This window comes from Leptonychotes weddellii, chromosome 10 (genome assembly GCF_054177405.1).
Source record: "Leptonychotes weddellii isolate Sample4059 chromosome 10, ASM5417740v2, whole genome shotgun sequence".
Taxonomy (NCBI): domain Eukaryota; kingdom Metazoa; phylum Chordata; class Mammalia; order Carnivora; family Phocidae; genus Leptonychotes; species Leptonychotes weddellii.
In genome coordinates this window covers 19,454,030-19,477,291 of record NC_138378.1, presented here as the reverse complement: position 1 = coordinate 19,477,291, position 23,262 = coordinate 19,454,030, and the positions used below count along the sequence as shown (strand labels likewise).

At 54.2% G+C, this 23,262-nt stretch overlaps 1 protein-coding gene across 3 annotated transcripts in view; it reads left to right on the top strand.

Annotated features, from left to right (window-relative positions):
* The first annotated feature begins 1,432 nt into the window (after window positions 1–1,432).
* Window positions 1,433–23,262, top strand: part of SRC (SRC proto-oncogene, non-receptor tyrosine kinase) — a 48,552-nt gene continuing 26,722 nt past the window's right edge. Inside the window, exons 1-2 of one of the 3 annotated variants that reach the window (XM_031028535.2) lie at window positions 1,433–1,710; window positions 18,650–18,720. The gene's annotated coding sequence lies outside the window, so the exon portion shown is untranslated. The remainder of the gene's footprint in view (window positions 1,711–18,649; window positions 18,721–23,262) is intronic. The other 2 variants (XM_031028536.2, XM_006733642.3) reach the window with 2 other exon arrangements.

The following is a 23,262-nucleotide window of genomic DNA, read 5'->3' as shown; positions in this document are numbered from 1 at the left end:
CTCAGGAGTCCTCTGTGGCCACGTTCACTTCTGTTTTACAGGCGACACGAGGGGGCTGGGGAAGTCGGTGGGCTTGTACAACGTTCGCCAGGAGGGCAACTAGTCTAGATTTGAACCCAGATCGGGCTGCCCCTAGGCCTTGCTCATTCCTGGTCCCTTGGAGGCTCTCTTGTGCTCTGAGGCCTTTGCCTCCTATACTCTAGGGTTCGCCTCCCAGCTCCTCTCAGGAGGAGAAGCCTAGGCCTGGTGCTGTTGGACCTGGCTGGGCCTTAGTTTCCCATCTGTGAAATGGCAGAACTTTCAGAGAAGGAGAGAGGAAGCAGGTGGTGGTATTTAAAGCTGGTTTCAGACCCACCCTTCCCTATGCCATGATTCCCGGAGGACAAGAGCCACAGCTGGGGTGCAGTTCTGGAGCATGGGCTGGGAGGTGGTGGCGGTAACATTGTTGGCCTAGTGTTTGAGGGAGTCTTTGTGGCACAAAGCAGCGCTTCCTTATTGTCCCCTTTCTCTGCTAAACTCCTTGCCCCCTGCATCCAGATGTAATTTGCCTCTTTATTTCCTTGGAAGTGTGATTGCCACTAAATACTGACTTCAGCCCCCTCATAAGCAGGAATATCTAGAACTCAATGACTTCTGATGAGCTGCATTAGTTACTGTTTTGTTTTTTAAATGCACATTAAAATGAACACATATCGGGGTGCCTGGGTGGCTCAGTTGGCTAAGCATCTGACTTCAGCTCCAGTCATGATCTCAGGGTCCTGGGATTGAGCCCCGAATCTGGCTCCCCGCTCAGCGGTGAGTCTGCTTGTCCCTCTCCCTCTGCTCCTCCCCCTCTCCCTGCTCATGCTCTCTCTCTTTCAAATAAATAAAATCTAAAAAAATAATAAAATAAAAAATAAAATAAAATGAACACATATCTATTAAAATAAATGTTGCTCCTCTCCACACTGTTCCCCCTGCCCCAGTCCTTACTTTGGGAAACTCAGGTCAAGGCCAGGGTCCAGGGCCTTGGACCTTCCTTCTCTGTGCCTCAGTTTCTTCATCTGTAAAATGGGGATAATCATCAGTCTGCCCAGCCTAGGTGTTGTAGATCCTAAAGTCTACCTGAGTCATTAGTATGGTGCCTGGCAAAGAGTGAGGGCTTCATGAGTGCTGACATTATTATTATTATTATCATCATCATCGGTCATTGAGAAAGAAGTGAATTGGGGGTAAATAGGGTGGGTGGGCTGCGGGCGGTTAGGGAGGGCATTTTGGCTTGAGGGTATTTTGGGGTCCCACAGGGTGGGGCGCTCTCACGGGGCGGGGTGGGGGCAGGGTTTCTGTGCCTCCGCCCCCTGCCCCCGCCCCGCCCGGACCCCCGGCTCCAGTGGGGTGGGGGGCCCGCGTGTGGGTCTCTCCTAGGTCACCGGCGGGGAATCCGTCCCCGCACGCTTCCTCGTTCCTCCTCCTCCCGGCGGCCTGCCGGGCCCCTCCTCCCTGCTCGCGCGCTCCCTCCCTCCCTCCTCTTCCCCTCCCCGGGCCGCCTCCTCCTCCTCCTCCTCCTCCTCCTCCTCCCTTTCTCTCTCGATCTGTCTCTCCCGGCCCGGAATCCATTCCGGCCTGGGAGCCGGAGCGGCCAGGCCGCCGTCTGCCCGACCCCCTGGCCGTGCGGCGATCTGTCCTCCCGTGCGTCTGTCTGCCGGTGCGCCCGCCTGCCGACCGGCCCAGGTGAGCGCCCCCCGCCCCTCCGCGGGCCCCCGGTCCCGGCCGGCATGGGGCAGCCCCCGCCCGGGACCACCGTGACGTCGGATCGCCGGGCCGCGGGGGGCTCCTGTCCACCCCTCCAACCTCCACCGCCGGGTCGGGGCCGCGATCCCCGAGCGCCGGGCGGGCGCACGGGGACCTGCCCGGCGCGGCCTTTTGTTGTGATGCCGCGGGGGGAGGGGGCTGGGCGGGGGGCTCCGGGGGGTCCTGTCGGCGCGGGGACCACCTCCGGCTCACCCTTCCCCTACGAGCCCCCTGGGAGCAGGAGCCGGGCCGAGCCCCCGGGCCAGGTCTAGGCCAAATCTGAAATCTGAGCCTGTCGGCGCCGCCTCTGGCCGCGGCTGCCGGGCCTGGCGCCCCCCAGCCGGGGATGGGAGGTGGAGAGGGGGCGGGCAGGGTGGGCCTGGGGGCGCCGAGCCAGGGGCGCTGGGCCCGGGCACCAGGACCTCCCTATCCTCCTGGGGCTTCGGGTAGGGCCTGGTGCCGCCGGTCTGGAAGGGACTGGGCCACACTGTTGGTCCCCACTGCCCCCAGCCCCCAGCCTCGCCCCTGGCAGGCCCAGCCGCCTGCCTGCTCAGAAGTTGGCAAAAGTTTTGGGTTTTCTCCACCAGACCGGGTCAATCTCCCTGCCTGGGCTTCAGCTGGGGGTGAGTTTGAGTGCCAGCAGGGCCAACTACTTGCCTTGCCCTGTGTGGTCAGATGACTGCCTACCCTCTCTGATCTGGGGGTTCTGATCAGTGGCAAGTGGGTCTGGCTGGGACTCCTGGGCTGGTGGAAGGATGGGGGTGAACAGAAGAGGCTCACCTATGGGGTATCAGGTCCGCCTCTGGGGCCTTCTGACTGGACAGTGGGCAGAACAAGTGAGCCTTGTCCAGGTGGGGTCCCAGAGCTTCAGGACCTCCACAATGGGGGCAGTGGTCCCTGGGTTACCTGGGGGAAGTCCAGGCCCAGCCACAGTGCCACTGATATCAGACTTGTTTCAAGAGGCCAGGCTGGTCCTGTTACTGACCCCCTTCTCAACCTCCTGGCTGGGCAGACAAGACACCAAGATTTCTTGTCTCACTGGGTGACCTGGGCCAAGGGACGGCCCCTCCGAGCCCCCACATGTGGAATGGGGGAATCTCCATGAAGGAGCTTGGTGTGTAGTAGGTGCTCAATAAATGGGCGCTTCACTGGATGAATTGCCTAAAATGGGTGGGGGCTGAGGGTGCTGGTCCTAGTGGGCCCGTGTCCAGAGGAGGATGGATTGGTGTCCGAAAAGCCACCTCATCACCCCTTGAGAAGGAGACAGCTCGAGCACAGTCCTGCCATCCAGCAGCTGTGTGGCCTTAAGCCACTCACTGCTTCCTTGGGCCTTAGTCAGTCTTAAGTATAAAATAGGCCGCATGGAGAAACTGAGGCTCAGGGAGGGGAGTGAGTTGACTAAGCCCACGCAGTTTGAAGCTGGAATTAGAACCTACACTTCAGAGACCCCAGTCTGGCTGCCTTGCACCCCTCTCCAGTGTTGGGGGAGAGCAGGGGTTTCCCAGTCTGGGACCAGGCACACAACAGTGTCGGAAAAGACTATACTGATTGTTGAGTGATTGCATGGAAGCCACGAGGCCCTTCTGGTGGTGTGCTGATGTGGTGTGCCTTGGTGATGTGGTCTTTCCACCCAGGGAAGTGATTTACAATGTGTCACCTCTCTCAGCTGACTGCCTGCCTAGGCCCTCCTGGGCGGCCCCCGGGCTTTTATCCTGAAGGTGCCTGCCAGCATTGCCCTGTCCTCTGTGAGCTGCTTATCTGTTCTTGTTCTTGAAGGCTTAGCTTCAGGCCCACCTCTTCCAGGAAGGCTGCCCGGCTCTGCCTCCTCTCCCCAGCCTCTTCCTGAAGCATGAACTCTCTCCAGCTCACAGCACCGTGCCTGCTTTGGCTTCTTCCCTGATTGTGACCTGGTGGGTGGGGTGTCTGGCTCCCCTAAGCCCCAGGAGCCAGGGAGGAGATGGTTCAGTGACCTGGTGACAGCTACCTCCCGCCAACCCCCTGGTCCTCAGTTGACCCCATTTCCCCAAACCTGCCTAGATGCAAACATCCATGACCCTGTATGAGCATCTGCTCTATACTAGGAGCTTCAGACTCAGGCTGAGCAGTGTGGTGATGGGGTTAGTAGTGGGAGTTATAGGGGGCATCAATCAGGAGGCTTCTAGGAGGTGGTGCTGAGGGAGAGCAAGAAGTTTGCTCAACAAAGAAGGAGGGAGGGTGCTCTTTCTTCCCTTCTATTCAGACACTTCCCAGGGCCCCTGGGGTTGTGGAGCGTGGTCAGCCTGGGTAGGTCCTTGCTGCGGAATTGTGAACAGGTCCCTGGCCTCCCAGATATTTGAATCTAGACGGTGAGCCAAGTAGCAAACAAGTTGCCAAATAAATTAATATATAATCACAGATGCGATAAGGGCTCAGAGAGAGAGGCGTGGGTTGCAGAGGAATCTTGAAGGAAGTATGTAGGAGTTGGCCAGGCATGGAGCTAGGGGAAGGGCTTGCCAGCCAGAGGGAACTGCATGTGCAAAGGCCCTGAGGTGGGGGAGTGTGTGTTGTTATGGCGAAACAATGGGAAAGCCTCTGAGTCTAGAGTGTGGAGAATTAAGGAAAGTGGGTGAGAGGTGAAATGGGTGGTGTTTTGGGGGTTGTTATCAGCAGGGCTGGACCGTCTGTGGGCCTTGGGGAGGAGCTCGACCTTCATCTTCACACAAAGGGCTAATCGGTGTCCCCCGTGTGAACAGCCTCATGCTGGAGGCCAGGGGTACAGAGCTGTTCAAGGCACCTGGTAGAAATAGATCTGTGGGCTGGACTCCCAAGTATTCTGTGAGGGCCTAGATCAGGAGTCAAGAGGAGGAGGCATTTGAGTCTGGGCTTTGAAAGTGGAGTAGGAGTTCACTGGCAGGAAGGCAGGAAAAGGGGGGAGCCAGCAGTTGGGGAAGTGCATGCAGGGCGGCTGGAGTCTGGAAGTGGGGTGGGGAGCAGGCAGGGGTCAGCTGGAGACCAGAGGTATGATAAGGGCTCAGGAGTCAGAGAGGTCTGTGTTTGAGTTCTGACCGTCTGCACTTGTTATGTAGCTTTGGGTCATTCACTGTATCTTTCTGAGACTTTTTTTCTTTGTCTTGAAAATGGAGACAATAGGGGCGCCTGGGTGGCTCAGTCGTTAGGCGTCTGCTTTCGGCTCAGGTCGTGATCCCAGGGTCCTGGGATCGAGCCCCGCATCAGGCTCCCTGCTCTACGGGGAGCCTGCTTCTCCCTCTCCCACTCCCCTTGCTTGTGTTCCCTCTCTAGCCGTGTCTCTCTCTGTCAAATAAATAAATAAAATCTTTAAAAAAAAAAAAAGAAAATGGAGACAATAAATATCTCCCTATCAGGCAGCTGCTTAGGGAAGGGGACCTGCCTTGAGCCGTGTTCCACTGGGTGACTTCGTTGGCTGTGTCGCGAAGGCTTTTAGTGGATGAACTCACGGAGCCCGAAGGTGCTGGTCTGGGCAGGAATGGCCTGGGGAAGGCCTCCCGTGTGCTGGGTGATTTGAGTCCTGCTCTGCCCTTGCTGTACAAGGAGGCTCAACTGGGGAGAGCACTACTGGTCTAGCTCAGCCCAGCTTCTCGAAAGCCTGCCTTATGTGAGATTGATCCATTTTCCAGATGTAAATACTAAGACCCAGAGAGGAGAAGCCACTTCCTGCCTGGGTCGTGTGGCTCCTACACCCTCTCTCCCCTTGGGTCCCTACAGCCCTTTACTTCCCCCCCCCCAACTGCTCTTACCCCCTTATCTCCACGGTAAACCACTCTGGTTTCCACTCAAGCCACTGGGCGGGGTGGGGGGGGCGGGTACTTCCTCTGGGGGCACCTCAGTTTTCTCATCTGTGAAGTGGGATAATAGGAGTCATGCTCCTAGGATGCCCAAGAGGACTGAAATAAAGCATTTAGCACACATTAACCAGATAAATCGGGGTGGAGAAGACCCAGACCCGACTCAAGTCCTTCCTCCTCTGGCAGTGGAATCAGTTTCTGAAGCTGTAAAATGGGCCTGGGGCTTACCCTTAGTAGGGCCAAAGGGAGAGTGGGAGGAGGTTGTACCTGCCTTTACCTGGTGGCTGGCTCTGCATCACAGTTCTGGGAAAGGTAGGCCCGCTGCCTGCTTCCCCTGTGTTCAAGGCCCCGTTCCCACTGTAGGTCCAAAGGAGCCTCGGCCTCTGCACACCTCCCTTGTGAAGATGGAAACAGCCCATGTGGGGCTGTTAGAGACTGTGGGAACGAGTCCTCTGAGTCCCCAGACCTGCTGGGCTGCGAGGCCAGCACAGGCCGACTCCTGGTGCCGGGGGGCGGAAGTTGGGGTTGGGGTGGTGTCAGGAAACTCAGCTCCCCTGTCCAGGCCTGATTACCTTCTCTCGGCCCACCCAGATTTGCTGCCCTGCCTTTGACTCTGTCTGATGTGGATGTCCTCACGTCATGCCCTCTCCAGCCAGGTCACTGCAAGGTGGCCCATTCCATCCTTTGCCCCGGCATGGAGTGGGCAGAACTTTTGTTCCCACTACACAGGAAAGGAAACTGAGGCTCAGAGGGGACAAGGGCTGGGGCCACCGTCTCCCAGCACAGTAAAGTGTGAGCCCAGACGTCTGGCTTCTGGGTGATTTGTAGCATCCGATTCCCACTGAGTGTGCACCCAGCTTGCCTGAAATCTTTCCCAAGGAATAGGGTTGGTGTGTTGCTGGGGGCAAGTGGTCCCGACTTTCTGGGCTTCTGCTTCTGGCTGGATCTCCATTCGGATCTGGAGTATTGGATCTTGCAGGGAGCCCCCAGCTCCACGGATTGGCATCTCACGGGTGCTCAGTGGATACTCATGGCATTAAGGGAGTGGACGTAGCAAGGCTTTTGGAGCCCATTGGTTCTGGGTTCAAATCTTGACTCTGCCATTTGCTGTGTAGGATTGTGGGAGAACAGTCACCTGGGGCCCTAGTATCCCTGTCCTTGATACGGGGATGACAGTGCCAGGACCAGCGTTGCCAAGGTGATGTGAGGGTCAGAGGGGCTACTGTCGGGCTGCTTTGGCAGAGTCCGCACACAGCAGGTGCTTCCTGGTTCCGGGGGCCTGTGATTATGAAGGCAGTTCCCTGACAAGGCGGGGATTCGGGACCGGAATTGCGGGCCAATTGACTGGGGACTCCCCGGGGCTGAGACTGGATGCCTGTGCCTGGGGCAGGCTTGTCCTACGGGACGTGGCCGAGGGGAAGGTTAACCAGAGACAGTGCTCGTGACTGGGTGGATTGGAAACCACCGATGCTGTCCAGCCTCCCTGAGCCCAGCTCCCGCCTCCGCCCACCTGTGACTTGCCCACCTGCGACTTGTCAAGGCCTCCCGGTGCCCTAATCCCCGGCACTCGCGGCCTCCTCACCGAATGGGTCCATCTGTCCGAAGGTGACCACTGATGGAGCCATGGGGGCTTTGCATCTTGGCCTGCCTGGCGCTTTTGGGGAGGTCGCTGAGGCTCAGAGAGGGGCCAGGTGGGCCCGGGGCTCCGCAGCAAGGACTCCTGGAGGTGAGCTCTTCCTCTGCCGCACCCCGGCCGCACCCCCGTTTCTCTTGTACCCAGGCGGCGCTTTAGCCACCTGTCTCCCTGTGAGCCTGGGTTGTCCAGCCTCCGTGGGCCCTCGCTCTCAGTACTTGTCTCAGTGGCTAAGAAGCCTCTGCCTCCAGAAGGCTCATAGGGACCACCCTCTGTGCCCCAGCCTGAGTCCATTCTTCCCTCCTCTGCACCCCGCTGCCCCTTCTCTGCCTTCCCTCATGGCGCTGGCACGTTCTGCCCCAGATGGCAAGTCATAGGATTCTTTTCGCCTCGTAGGCAGTACGGCGGTGACCGTCACTTCACGGGTGCCACACTTGACAGTTTACAAAGCGCTTTCCACAGCCCCCTCTGGGCATCCCCGGCAGGGCCAGGAGGGAGGCAGAACCGTCATAATCATCTTCATTTGGCAGATGAGGAAACGAGGCCCCAAGTCAGGGTCACCCCAGCTGCTCTCTCTGCTTGCGTGGATGGGACCGAACCCCACCCCCACGAACCCCCAGTCTCCCGAGACAGGAACCCCTCTCTCAGAGCCCCATGAAAGGATTTGGAGGTTCAGAGAGATGAAGTGACTTGTCTGAGGCCACGCGGCCTGCAAAGCGGACAGAGCTGGGAGGGTTCCTTCTAGGACTCAGAGAAGGGGCAGGTTGTGCCCACGTTCCCACCCCTTCTGAGTGGAGACCCAGATGCAACCGTGATCCTGAGGGAACGGTGGTGACCAGCCCCTGGGGTTCCTTCAGAAGTCCCCTGGCTCCCTCAGCACATCGTTGGGCCCTGGGTCGGGTCCTCCCAGCATCCTGCAGGGCAGCGGTTCCGGCCCCATTTCACCTCAGACAAGCAAAGAGACTTGCCCAAGGTCACCCAGTGCATAAATTTGGACCCAGGGCCCCGTGAACTCTACAGGCCTGTCCTGCCTCGTCCAGGCCGAGCCCTTCTTTGCCTTCTGTCTGACCCCTGGCCCTCCTCCAGCCCCTCCGCGGCATTCCTCTCAGGGCGGTGAGGCCAGGAGACTGCTCTGGGAAGCCCCCCAGCCCCCAGCCCCAGCCCCAGGGCTTCTCCTCCACCTCCGACTGCTGTCACCCACAAAGCTGTGTGACTTTGGTGAGTCAGTTCACCTCTCTGTACGTCCGCTTTTCTACCTGAAAAATGGGCCTAATGACAGTATCCACATCATGGGCTTGTTCTAAGGATCAAGTGAGGTGCACCATGCTTTCAGCAAAGCCAGCGTGTAGTGTGCACTCAGGAAATGTTAGCCGCCATTTTGTTATAATTTGTATCAACTTGAAGAGGAAAGGATTGACAATCCCATGCTCCAGATAGGAAAACTGAGACTCAGAGAAAGGAAATAGCATCCACCAGGCCACAGAGGGATGTCACAGGTTCCTGGGGGCTCATCCCACTTTCCAGATGGGGAAACTGTCCCCTCCCAGGACTCAGTTTTCTCATCTGTGCAGTGGGGTTTGGGCATATTGTGGGGAAATAGCTCTATCACATCAAACCAATGTGGTTCCTCAGTCAGCAGCCACCTTAGGGTGGGGGTTGGGGGAGGTAGGGGCTCCTGTCTAGGCTGGCAGGGGCTGTGCCCTGTGCACTTTGTCCCTGAATTATGCCAAGTTCTCAAGCCTGGGCCTGTCTAGGAGGCTGAACCAGGCCTGGCCAGGCCTTCTGGGTGCCCTGCAGCTACCAGCGCCCAGGTCCCACCACATCACCTGGCTCACCTGCCGCCTCTGCTGTGTGCCCTGGACAGTCGGCTTCTCTTATTGAGCCTCAGTTTCTCATCTATGAGATGGGGGCAGGCGTTTCTCTTCACTGGGCTGTTGGGAGGACTGGATAAGCTCATTTCCCGCCAGATGCCTGCCCACGCCAGCCTTAGAGAAAGGCCCCAGCTGGTGGTTACGGTGATGAGGATGGGCAGGATTCTGCCTGGCAAGAAGGGGGAACAGCATTCCAGGCAGAGGACCCACGTGAGCAAAGGCTCAGAGGTAGGACAGTTTAGGGAGCACCCTGTAGTTAGGTGGGGGTAAGTGGGTGTGGACTGCCACCTTCCAGGATTTAGACTGACCCTGAGGGGAGGGGGCAGGGGTCAGCGTGGCTGCGGTGATGTTGACCTTCCTGCCCTCTGAACTTCAGATTTCCTTTCAGAGCCTTGCGAGCAGCCACCTGTGCTCCCCACCCCCCTCCCTGCCAGGTGTTCCCGAAGGCCCTGGAACCAGATGAGCCACAGTTCTATTTGGGGACAATTCTGCTGTTCCCGTTTCTCTCCTGTGCCCTAGTTTTAGAAACGACGTGGGTTTGGTTACCAGTTGGCCATTTGCAGAAAGCACCCCCCCAACCACCACTCCGCCCATACCTTAGATCTGTGGGCAGCATGGGCAAAATAGGACTCAGTATTGCCTCTGGGAGTTGTTCCTGGCCTCTGTCCCTGGATTCTCTGGGTAGAGAGTTGGCAGCTGGACTCTTGATTACCTGCTGCTGGACCCCAAGGGATGCACCCTGGGACCAGCCTGCACTCCGGTGGAGGCAGACACAGAGCCTGATCGTTGTCCTACCACAGGGTAGGCACTGTAGGAACTGTGGCAGCCCATTACAAGGCCAGAAGGGCTTCCTAGAGGAGGTGACACCTGGCTTGGGTCTTAAAGGATGAGCAGGAGCTCACAAGGAAAAAAGAATGGTGAGGGCATGCCAGGAAGAAGGGAGAGCCTGGGCGAAGATCTGGAGGTGGGAACTCACCTGGTGGGTGCAGGCATAGCCTGGGGAGGTGGGGAGTGTCAGCTCAGGTACAAGGTAGTTAGAAGGTGACTAGGTTGACCAGGCAAGGCCTCAGTACCTTGCCAGGCTTTGCTGAGGCCTTCTGCTAAAGGTGTGAAGGGAAGACATAGAGAAGGGTCAGACCTGGCTCTCCAGTGCTCAGTTAGTATTGTCAAGTGAAGGTAGCCCAGGGAGGCTGGGGTTCCAGATGGGGATCAAGAACCCCTATCTGGGGCAGAAGGTAGGGCCTGGTCTGGGGCCTTGGAGGGAGCAGACCAGGGAGGACTTCCTGGAGGAAGCGGTACATGACATTCCTGAAAGGAGGGCATAGTTCTCTGTAGGGAGGTGGAGCTTGAACCAGAGCCTGAAGGTGTGGTATGACCAGCTCCTCTTGTTGGAGCCCCAACGAGTGGTAGAGTTTTGACTTGAGAGGTGCTGGTGCCCATCCGTGGAGACCCCTGAGCACCTGCTCGGGGAGTCTACATGCTGTCCCCGGGGCTGAGGAGAGACTGCTGGGCAGGACTGACTCATTCAGCATTGTGGCTTTGGTGAGGTGGCCCTGGAGAGAAGGTGGGCGCCGGCAAATGGCAGACAAATGGCAGGTCTGGGATTGATGTGGGAGCGGCAAGGTGAGGGGTGGGGGCCTCAGCCCCGTTCTGCCTGCCTGGACATCCTTACCCTGTGGAAGCCCGCCTGGAAGGAAGTGGTGGAGACGTGTTGGGGCCTGGCTGGCCGATTCCGAAGGCTCCTGGGACATGGGCTGGGCATGGGGCAAGTGCTCTGGGTTCAGGGCCTGGCCTCCCTGCCTTGTTGGGTAAACCTTGCCAGGGCAAAGGTCTCCCTGCTTGGGTGCAGGGCTAGACATCGTTGTCCATTTGTGTCTCCAGAAAGGCCACTCGACCCTCTTGAACCCAGAGGGTCTGTACTCCAGGCAAGGTTGGTTGAGAACCATGGCTAAAGACTCTGGTGCCAGATGGACAGGGGTTTGAAACCCAGCTTTGTTCTCTGTGGGCCGGGAGACCTCGGCCAAGTATCTTTGTCATTCTGAGCCTCAGTTTCCCCATCTGCAAAATGAGGGTCACCCTAGAGTCTTCTAGGGCTTAATGAGATTTCAGAGGGCTGTGCCCAACACCATGCCAGCCCCTGGGGTCTGGCTTTGGAGCTGTTGGCCCGGCTGACCGGGGTGGTGGGACCTACTGGGCAGCTGAGGGGTGGCTTCCGGTCTGCCCCAGGCTCAGCACAGACACCGAGGACAAAGCCCCTTTGTGGCGGGACAGATGGAGCCTGGGTGCCCCCCTCTTCGGGGAGCAGAGGGCCGCCTGCCCCTCCTCCTCACCCACTTCCCCGGGCGGGGGAAGGAGCTTCCTCAGACAGAGAAGATGGGAAATGAAAGTCGGGTTGTGCAGGGGGAGAGCTGGGCTGGCTGCAGCCGCGGAGGCCAGAGCCTGGCTGTGAGCTTGGGCGGATCTGTCCCTTCTCTGGGCCACCTTCTCAGGGCCCTGGGCATCCCTGGCAAGTCCCAAGTCCCAAGCCCACTGTTCACTTATCCATCCGTCCAGCCATCCTCCCATCCGTTTGTCCGTCCATCTGTTCAGTAATTACCAGGTATCCGCTCCATGCTAGGTCTTGTGCTTTCGGCCAGTGTCCACTCTGACCGGATAGTAGCCGAGCATCCCAGCTGTTAACTGTTTTGAATATCACACCACCGCAGGGCATTCAGCTGTGAGTGAGACAGGAGTGGTCCCTGTCCGCCTCAGACGCATGTGTCTGCAGAGCTGTGGGCCGTGCTAGGAAGGAGAAGTTGGAGGTCCCCGCTTGGGCTGGGGGAGGTAAGAGAGGCCTTCTGTGAGGAGGTAGCTTTTGAAAGGAGACTCAGAGAGAGGACAGAGCTGGCTGGGTGTGTTGCCATTTGAACAGGTGGCCAGGAAAGGCCCTCTGAGCCCATGACGAAGGAAGTGAAGGAGGGACAGTCTGGGGACAGTGTGCTCTGGGCAGAGGGAGCAGCAGGGACAAAGGCCTGGGCGAGTGTGTGCACTGGGTTCTCAGGGAAAGGGGAAACAGTGGACAGTGCGAGCAGATCAGAAGTGGAGGGGGTGGGGCTGGGAGAGTCCTCTGTAGGGCTTGGGAGGCCCCCGTGAGGACTTTGTCCTTTGTGTTGTAGGGGCCTTGAAGCTGGAGCGATGGTTAAGACTGACATTCCAGAAAGGCTCTCTGCCCCCAGTTGGCCAGCTTGGAGGAGGAGGCTGGGCCTGGATTAGGGGGTGGCCGTGGTGAGGGGAAGTGGCTTCAGGATGTGTTTGGAGGTGGGACTGACAGGACTTGGAACTGGCAGCAGGAGGAATCATCTTTCCTTCTTGGGCTGCTGGTGATGAGGGGCTGAGTCCCCGCCACAGACCACTGTGGCTTCTGGTTTATGTTCGTTCCCTCCCCCCAGTCCATCTGGAGGCACAAATTCCCAGTGCCTTCTTCACCTTGTCCTGAGGGCTGGACTGAGCCTTCCAGCTGCACACATGAGGTGAAAGTGGCAGGACCCTGCCCATTTTACAGATGAGAAAACCGAGGCTAAGAGTGGTACACCCACGGCCTGGGTTACACAGTGGGACAGGATTGGGGCTTGGCCTCTCAGGACTCAGAGGATCTGTGGATTTGAGGAATATGGACCCTGCCTCCCCAGTTCCAGCTAAAGATTTCTGGGTGTACCTGAGATTTCTTTCCTGCCCTGAGCTATCCTGGGGAGATGGAGGCTGCTCAGTGTGACCTCAGGGGTGGGGTCAGGAGCCTGGACTCTCACTTGCCATGTGACCTGGACCTCAGTTTCCTCTGCGGGGGGTCCCTAGCTCACAGCACGTTGGGAGGACAGGTAAAGTGATGCATGTAAAGTGTCATGCCTGATGCCAGGCATACAGTGAACATTAAGTGATCAGCAGGTAGTTTTATGATTGCTGTTTCTGTGGGGAGTAAGGACCTGTGTGTAAGTCTGGCCTCTGGCTATGTCCACTCACAGCGCTGGGCTTTGGGGCAGGGCTGCAGGTGCCAAGTGGTCTCTTCTAGATAATTCCACACCAGGGGCCTGAAGGTCCCTGGAATCCATGCCCAGTCCACTTTCCACGTGGGGAAGCTGGCCACGAAGCAGCCATAGGGACAGAGCAGGGTTTTACACCAGGTGGCCTGCGGCCTGCGCCACTCACTTCCGGGCCAGGCCCTTCTCCTTCCCTCTAGGGCTTCTAGGCTGGGGACAGGTGGAGACAGGTCCTAGCGGGAAGGGAGCCTGCACTCTACCGGGCAGGGCAGGGCCTGGAGTCTGGAAGGGGGTTCCCTTTCCTGCCCAGGAAGAAACCTGAGAGGGGCTGGAATGGTTCTGTCTCTATGGGGCGGGGATTAGTGGGAGCTCCGGGGTCCACTTGGCCTCTGCCTTCCCCGGGCTGCGGGTCCTGTCCCCCGGGCTGCGGGTCCTGTCCCCCGCGGCATCCCCGCAGCCCGAGCCCCCGAGCCGCAGTGCCCTGCCCCGCCCCTGCCACACTGGCAGAGCCGGTTTGAGGCCTGTCCGCCCTGAGTGTGTTTGCTCCAGGAACTCGGGCCCAGACATGTTGCGGCGGCCCTGGCCCGTGGATGGCCCCTGGCTCGCTCTTCCCTCCTTGCTCACTCAGCAAACATCCCCTGGTCCCCGTTCTGTGCCCGGGCCCGTGCCGGGTGGGGCTTGGGGCCTGGAGTTGTGTCCGACTTGCACACTGCCCTGTGTATGTCAGGGAGGTCAGAAGCTCTGCCCCGGGGATGCGTCAGGCAGTGGCCGGGGACAGGGGTGGTCGGGGTGTAGCCTCTGGGGGTGGACAGACCCAGCGCCAGGCCTGTACCTCTTCATGGTCCGGGGCCCTGGTGGGACCCAGTCATCCTTCCCTCCCTCTCCCATCTCTTCCTCCCTCCTTCCCTCCCTCCCCCATCTCTTCCTCCCTCCTTCCCTCCATTCCCCCATCTCTTCTGCCCTCCTTCGCTTCCTCCCCCATCTCTTCGTCCCTCCTTCGCTCCATCCCTCCCTCCTTGCCCTGGAGTTTGTGAAAGGTCAAGGGGGGCAGGTGGGGAAGCTTTGGGGGCGGGGACAGTATGTGCCAAGTCTGAAGGCTAGAGGGTGATTATAAATTGAAGGGAGGGCCGAGGGGGAGGGAGGAAGGAGAAAGCAGTGGGCCTCCATCCTGTGAGCAGCAGGAGATTTCAGGCCATCTTGCCAACCGACCCGCTGTCCCCAACCTCAGGCTCAGATGCCCCCTCTCTCGGGTCTGGCAGAGGCATCCTTTCATGGGTTAAGTGAAGGGAGGGCTGCACGCCCGAGGCCACACATCCAGGGTGGGCCACCTGTGGTGGGCTTCGCGGTTGGGGGAGGGGGTGGAGCTCAGGGCTGACTGTGTGGAGGGCCCTGGGCCACCAGGTGCGCCTGCCCACCAGTGTCTCTAGAGGGAGTCCCTGCCTGGGTGTGGGTGGGGAGGAGGGGGCACTCTGTGTTCCCAGAGCGGAGGGGCAGACCTGCTGGCAGGGAGCAGCGAACACTGTGAGTCCCTGAGTGCGGTGGGCAGAGGCCTCTGGCTGGCAGTTGTCCCCCCAAGGCCCATCAGCCATCGGCCAGTGGGGGTGGGGCAGCCGGGAGCCCCGAGAGACACGACCTTGGAGAGGCCTGGAGAAAGCAAAACTGTCACCTCAGTGGCCCCAGGGGTGGGGGGTGGGGTCGGGAGTGGTGTCTGCTGAGGAACCCTTGGCAAGCCAGGGCCTCTGAGCCCCGAGATGCGGCGTGACTTGCCTGAGATCACACAGCGATTCTGATGGAGGCCTTCCATTCAGCCAGGTGGGACCTGGCTGGGTCCCTGAAACCTGCCTGTCCTGGGCCTAGTGCCTTTTGAGAATCTTCTCTTCAGTCTCGATGCCCACACCCTCATTCAGGGGCCAGACTCACCTCGCTGTGTGACCCCGGGCCTGGGCGCCCCCACCTCTGAGCCTCAGCTCTTGGTCTGTGAAGGGGGATGATGTCTCACGAAGGCTCCCTGACCCTGGGGCTGTGACCTCCTGGCCTGTGACCTCCTGGCCTGTGAGCCGTCCTGCTCACCCACTGGCCGGGCTGCCTGGTCTAGGCTCTGGGGTAGAGGCCAGAGTAGGATGGGTGAAACCTCCCAGGCCCGCTGACCTCACTGGCCCCAAGATGCTCCCATGGGCGAGAGGACCTGGCAACTCCCTTCCAGTGACTGACCTCTTGGGCCTTGGGGTGGGGGGATGGTGGGAAGTAGGTGTGGGGAAGCTGGAGCCACCCACTGTGTGCCTGTCTTTTTCCCCAATTTTCTGCTGGGGAGACTGAGGCTGCAGGACTTAACACTCACCAGCTCCCTTCCTTTCTCTTAATGATCCTACCTTTAGGCCTTTGCCCAAGCCGTCGCTTCTGCCTGGATCATACTTTCCCTCCCTCGTTTCACACACTGCCCAGTCTTTGGACCTCAGCTGCGATGCCCCCTCCTCTGGGAAGTCCACCATGGCTTAGGACCCTTGTTGCCCCTCCAGCCCATGAGAGCTGGAGGTTACTGTGCTGACAGGATCGCTGTGGGTGAAGGCTCAGTAACTTTACCCTGCCCCACCCCACACCCTCAGGGGCCTGAGAAAACCTTCATGGCCTCCCCTCTCAGTTTTTCAAGCCTTTCTGATCTAAATTGCCAGACATCCCTCTAGGGCCTCCTTCAGACCTCTTCAGGCCTGGGCCAAAGACCAGCAGTGACCTAGTTAAGCTGGGACCCATACAGTCCAGACCTCTCACTTGATACCCCCCTGCCCATCTGACCTTCCTGCCTCAGGACCTTTGTACATGCTGTGCCAACCTCCTAGACTGCCCTTCCCATGCCTCCTAATAGGTCCAGGGGAGACAGGATGGGCTTTGGTATCACTCGGATCTGTGTTGGCATCTGGGTCTTCACTTCCTGGCTGGGCAGCTTCCTGGAGACTTTATGTCCTCATGTGTGACCCGACTGTGGCCATGGCTCACTTCAGGGCTGTTGGGAGCATTTGAAGGGGTAGTGGGAACCCTAGGTGGGAGGAAGTGAGGGGGGAAAGTGTGGCCGTCAGCATGCCCCAGTCCATGCCACCAGCTTGCTTTGGAGCTGCCGATAGAACTGAGTCCTACAGAGGGAGCCGAGGTGGCCTTAGACCCTACCAAGAAGAGCCCAGCCGAGGCTCCTTCCTTGGGCCCTTCCCTGTAGGCGGAAGCTCCGAGAGGGAGGGACTTGCCAGTTAGCTGCTAAGAGGTGAGATTTTAGTCCCATCATTTAATCAGTGTGTGTCAGTTTCCTCATCTGTAAATGGGGTACTGAGAACGGCACGTAGTAGATCCTAAATACATACTAGCTAATCCTACTGTCATTGTTCATATTCCCCTACTCTGGAGCCAGAGTCTTTTCCATATTCCGAACCACTTGTAGGAAAACACCCCACTTTGACAGGTAATTCTTCTGAGAGTGTGAAAGGAAAGAAGGACTCAGGTGAAGACCCCTGCTTCCATTCGAGTGTGGGAGGCTGTAGGGGAGGCAGGAAAGGGATGCAGCCCCCGTCTGTGAAATGGGAGCGTTGGACTGACACCCTCGCCACGCTCCTCCGGCCTCCTCCGTGGACAGGGCAGTGCTGGTGGTCCTGCCCCACAGGGCTGTTGTGAGGAGGGAGGGGGCGGCAGTTGGGGCCCCCGCCTTGGAGGTTCGGAAGGGTCCCATGTTCACTCCCTATGTGGCCTTAGGTCGGCCACGCTGCCTGTCCTGGCCTCTATTTCCCCATATGGCCAGCGGACTGGCCACGGAGCCCTGCTTAGTCCCTGATGTGCGGACTACCTGACAGAGACCAGCTGGGACCAGTGGCCTTGGAGAGAAGGGCTGACGGTGGCCTAGGCCCGGAGCCCCCGGAGCCCCAGCGGGCCTGCTTCTGTCTTGGATAGTGGCCGGGGCAGCTGACTTGGCTTCTCTGAGCCTCCCTCTGTCCCCTCCTCTGCAAGACGGGGCTGATCGTCCCCGCATAGCTGGGTCCTGGTGAGAACCAGAGAGCTAAGCAATAATGGGAACAATCACGTTCACAGTAGTAAGGACCCCGTTTATGAAGCGTGGCCCTTGCGTTCAGGGCTCTGCATCGGTTAGCTCATTTGCCTTTTGCTGCCTGGGGGTGACCATGGGCTGGTACTGGGGGTGACCATGGGCTGGTACTCCTCCATGGTACTGGAGGAGGCTTTGGTCCATTTACCCAGGGTCCTCCCATGGGCCGCGGCGGGGGACCCCCTAACCACCATGCTGTAGCCCACCTGGCTCAGGCAGGTGCCTGATGGGACCTTTCCAGTCCCTCTCTCCAGAGGCAGGACTGATGGCTGCCGATGGGCTGTTTCCCTCCCCACCACCTCCTCCCTCCTCCACCCCAACACATTCCTGATACAACCTTCACCTGCCGCCCATTCTTCCCCAACCCTGGTTGGGTCTCTGTTATCAGGAGACAATCCTGGACTGGCTGAAGAGCTCCCACCTTGGGTCCTTCTGAGGGGGGTTGTGACTGCTGATGTAGGTCCTGTTGGTGGCTCCCTTGGGGGTGGGGCCCTGGCACACGAGGCCACAGAGCCCAGACAGTTCAAGTCCCCTTGCGGTTGCTGCCTCTTATGAGCTCTGTGACCTTAGGCAAGCACTATGACCTCCGTATGCCTCAGTTTTCTCATCTGCCAAACAGGCTGACCACATAGGGCTGCAGTGGGTTCACTGGGATTCATGCATGGAGTGCATCAACCCATCAACCAGCCGTTGTTATCATCTGAGAACCAGTTGTCCCTCCTTTCTGTGGGGCCCCCAGTTTAGATGGTGTGTGTCCACCTTCTGAGGGGTACACATCAGGAGGGCCCCCGTGGGCTTTTTCTTCTCCGGGCCTGTGGGGTGAGGGAGAGGGTGGAGCTCTTTTCAGAAGTCGAGAACCTGCTGTGTGACCTTAGGCCACCCCTGTCCTTCTCTGAGCCTCCTTTTCCTGGTCTGCTCTCTGAGCAGTTGGATGTGAGGTTCTGCCCAGTCCCTCCTTGTCCCCATCACTGTACTGTCTGTAAGTCCTCCCTTGGCTGGTGTAGCCACCTGGCTTTTGCCTCTTTCCCACCACAGTGCCTGGCGTATAGCAGGTGCTCAGCTAAGCTTAGTGGAAGGATCCAACGAATGCACAGCAATTGAGAGCATACCCAGGGCTTTCCTATTTCCAGGTCTTTGCGTGCATGGCTCCCTTTGCCAGGAGCACCGTCCCCAGTCATCTCTGCTTGTGGAACTCCTTCTCATCCTTGAAGTCCTTCTCAAATGCCGCCTCTCCCAGCAAGCCTTTCCCAGCTTCTCCCGGTCAGAGAGGATTGCTGGTTCTCTGCACACTTGGTCTGAGGCTCTCTGCTGCCACCTGTTACGATCCAACTTGGTGTACAGGGTGACCTACTGATAAACAACAAGGACCGTGCCCTGAATGGGCACCAGGCACAGCGGGGAGCCCTGTGCACAGGCTGTCTTTATTTACCCCTCCACAACAACCTTGAAGGTAGATATGATTATTATCCCTCTCTTTGCAGAACCCAGAAGCTCAGAGAAGTGAAGTGACTTTCCCAGGTATGAGAGAGAGAGCACCAGGACTTGAGACCAGGTAAGCCTGTATTTTTTCTTAAAAGGAAAAGAAAAAGCATTAACACACACCACAGTAAAAAAAAAAATTCAAAGTACAAAGGAAGACAGGGAAAAGCCTTTCTTGGACCCAGGTCTCCTTGCCAGAGGCAACCCTTGGGGGCGCGGGTTCTGGTGTGTCCTTCCAGGGAGATGGAGGGACATGTAACACACACACACACACACACATGATAGCATGTGGTGTACCCTGTTCTACACCTGACTGTGTTTTCTTGACAGGATACGTTGGGGATCAGTTGCTGTCGCTGCTTTCTTTTTCATGGTTGCATAGTATTCATTGTGTGGATGGAGACCATGCCTTATTTCATTAGTGAAGAATACTTTGGTTGTTTCCTGTCTGTTGCTTCTCGCAGACAGTTCTGTGATGGAGATCCTCAGTCATACACTTAGTATTCACATGGGAGGATTCCTCTAGGATGAATCCCAAACTCCGGGGTCAGAGGGTGTATGCGGTCGTAATTTCGATGGCGACTGTCAGATTGTCCTCCCTGCAGGTTGTGTGGATGCGACCTGGCACCATACCCCCTGGCTCCCCTCGCTCTCCCCAGTGCGGGTTGCTATAGAATTTCGGGGTCTTTGCCAATCTAATAGTTGAACAGTGGCCCTCTGCTGTAGTGTTTTGTTTTTTTAAAATATCACAGCTTTACTGAGATATAGTTCACATACCAAACAATTCAGCCATTTAAAATGTACTATTTAATGGTTTTTAGTATATTCACAGAGCTGTGTAACTGTCACCACAATCAATTTTAGAACATTTTTATCACCCCCAGAAAGAAGCTGTGTACCCATTAGTCACTCCACTCCCCCTCAGATGTTCTTCCTCTAGCTCTAGGCAACAACCAATCTTTGTTTCTATAGATTTGCCTATTCTGGACCTTTTATATAAAGGAATCATACAGAATGCGGTCTTTTGTGTCTGGCTTCTTTCACTCAGCCTCATGTTTTCAGGGTTCATCCATGTTATAGCATGTCATCAGTACCTCATTCCTTTTTCTTGCCAAATAATATTCCATTGTCTGGATATAGTAACTATATTCTATTTGTCCATTCATCAACTGCTGGACATATGGTGGTTTCCATTTTTTGGCTATTATGAATGACGCTGTTATGACTATTCACATACAAGTTTTTATGTGAATGTTTTCTTTTTTCTTGGGTACATACCTAGAGCAGACCTTCTGGATGATATGGTAACTCTATGTTTAATCTTTTGAAGAGATGCCAGGCTGTTTTCCAAAGCAGCAACACCACTGTACGTTCCCACCAGCAATGTATGAGGTTTCCAACAACTTGCTGTTATCTGTCTTTTTAATTATAGCCTTCCTAGTGGGCGTGAAGGGGTGGCTCATTGTGGTTTTGATTTGCATCTCCTTAATGACTAATGAGGTTGAGCATCTTTTTATGAAGTTATTGGCCATTTGTAGTTCTTCTCTGGAGAAATGTCTATTCAAATACTTTGCCCATTTTTCAATTGGGCTGTTTGTCTTTTTGTTGTTGAGTTGTAAGAGTTCTTTATATATCCTAGGTATAGAGCCCTTTATCATCTATATGATTTGCAAATATTTTCTCCCATTCTGTGAATTCTTTTTACTCCTTGATGGTGTCCTTTGGACAGAAAGGTTTTTAATTTTGATGGCATCCAATTTATCCATTTTTTTTTTCTTTTGTTGCTAATGCCCTGAGTGTCATGTCTAAGAAACCAAGGTGGTGAAATTTATACGTATATTTTCTTATAAGAATTTTTTCAGCTTTACTCTGCATACTTAGGTTCATGATCCATTTTGAGTTAATTTTTGGTGTAGGGTTTGAGGAAGGTATCTAGCTTCCTTCTTTTGCATGTGTATATCCAGTGTATGCACCATTTGTTGAAAAGACTGTATTTTCTCCATTGTGTGGTGTTGGCACTCTTGTCAAAACTCAATTGACTGTATGTAAATGTGAGGGTTTATTTCTGTCCCTCAATTCTGTCCCATTGATTTATACCTCTGTCTTCATGCTAGTACCATGGTGTCATTCATTCATTCATTTATTCATTCATTCATTTAAAGTAATCTCTACTCCCAACTGGGGCTCTAACTCACCATCCCAATATCAAGAGTTGTGTGCTCTACCAAATCTGAGCCAGCCAGGTTGCCCCCATGGTGACTTGATTACCGGAGCTTTTCCCCAAGTTTTGAAATTGAGAGGAGTGAGCCCTCAAGCTTTGTTTCTCTTTTTCAAGATTGTTTTGGCTATTCTGGGTCCCTTGACCTTCCATGTGAATTTTAGGATCAGTTAGTCAATTTTTGCCAAGGAGATAGCTGGGATTTTGATAGGGATTATATTGAGTCTGTAGATGAATTTGGGGAATATTGCCATCTTAGCGATGTTTAGTCTTCCAATCCATGAACGTGGGGTGTCTTTCCATTTATTTAGATTTTCTTTAATTTCTTTTAACAATTTTTGAAGTTTTTTAGAGTGTAAATTTTGCACTTTTTTGGTTACTCTTATTCCTAAGTATTCCTTTGATATTGTAAATTATTTCTTTATTTTTGGATTATTCATTGCTAGTGTTTAGAAATATAATTTAATTTTTATATATTGATCTTATACCTTGCAGTCTTGCTGAACTTGTTTATTAGTTCTGATAATTTTTTAGTGGAATCCTTAGGAATTTCTGTATATAAGATCATGTCATCTGCAAACAGAGATAGCTTTACTTCTTCCTTTCTAATCTGATTGCCTTTTATTTCATCTTCTTCTCTATTGCCCTGCTTGGAACCTTCAGTACAATGTTAAATAGAAGTTGTAAGAGTGGACATCCTTGTGTTACTCCTGATCTTAGGGGGAAGGCATTCAGCTAGTCACCTTTAAGTATGATGTTAGATAGGGTTTTTCACAGGTGCCCTTTATCAGATTGAGGAAATTCACTTCCAGGGAATTTGTTGAATGTTTTTACCATGAAAGAGTGTTGGATTTTGTTAAATACCTTTTCTGCATCTATTGAGATTACTGTGTTTTTTGTCCTTTATTCTATTTGGTATGGTATATTACATTAATCAGTTTTCAGGAAGTTAAGCCAACCTTGTATTCACCTGGTCATGATGTATAATTTTTTTTATATGTTGTTGAATCCAGTTTGCTAGTATTTTGTTGAAGATTTTTATATCTTATATTCATAAGAGATAGCAGTCTGTAGTTTTCTCCTTATTTATTATTATTTTTTTAAATGATGTCTTTCTCTGGTCTTGGTATTAGGGTAATGCTGGCTTCTTTGAACAAGTTGGATGGTGTTCCTAGTGAAGACTTGGTATTAATTCTTTAAATGTTTGGTAGAGTTCACTAGTGAAGCCATCTGGGCCTGGGTCTTTATTTGTAAGATGTTTTAAAATTACTCATTCAATATCTTTACTTGTTTTAGCTTTATTCAGATTTCCTATTTCTTCTCACTTTTGGTAGTTTGTATTTTTTTAGGAGTTTGTCCATTTCATCCGAGTTATCTTATTTGTTGGAGTAGGATTGTTTATAGCATTCCCTTATAACCTTCTTTATTTCCGTAGGTTTGTAGTATTGTTCTGTCTTTCATTCCTGATTTTAGTAATTTGAGTCTTCTCTGATTTGTTCAGTGAAGCTGAAGTTTTGTCAATTTTGTCGATCTTTTTTAAAGAAGCAACTTTTGGTTTTATTGATTTTCTCTGTTGTTTTTTTATTTTCTATGCCATTAATTTCTGCCCTAATCTTTATTTCCCTCCCTTTACTTGCTTTAGGGTTAATTTGCTTCTCTTTTGCTATTGTGTTAAGGTGGAAGGTTAGGTTATTGGTTTGCGATCTTTCCTCTTTTTTATTTCTTTTTTCTTTCTTCTTCTTTAATATAGGCATTTACAGCTATAAATTAACCTGTAAGTTCTACTTTTACTGCATCCCATACATTTTGATATGTTGTGTCTTCATCTTCATTCACCTCAAAGTATTTTCTATTGTTTTGATGATTTCTTTGACTCATTGGTTATTGAGGAGTGTATTAATTTTTACATATTTGTAATTTCTCTTATTGATTTCTTAATTCATTATATTGTGGTTGGAAATATACTTTTTATGATTTCACTCCTTTTAAATTTATTGAGGCTTGTTTTATGGCTTAGAATATGGTCTATCCCAGAGAATGTTCCATGTGCCATGTGCCCTTGAGAAGAATGTGTATTCTGCTGTGGTTGGAGAAATTGTGTACGTTTAATTTGCATAATCTTATAAGTGAGGTGAGCATCTTGTCATATGTTGAAGAGCCATTTGGTTTGCTGTAAACTATCTGTGATTATTTTTCTTATTTTGTGGGAGTTCATTCTATATGAAGGGGAAAACCCTTGTCTCTCATATGAGTTACAAATATTTTTCTTAGTTTGTTGTTTGCCTTTTGAATTTGTTTATGATATTTATTGAGCCATGCAGACATTTTAGATTTTTATGTTGACAGATTTATCATTTTAAGAATGACTTTTAGGTTTTGTCCTGTTAGTTAAGAAAT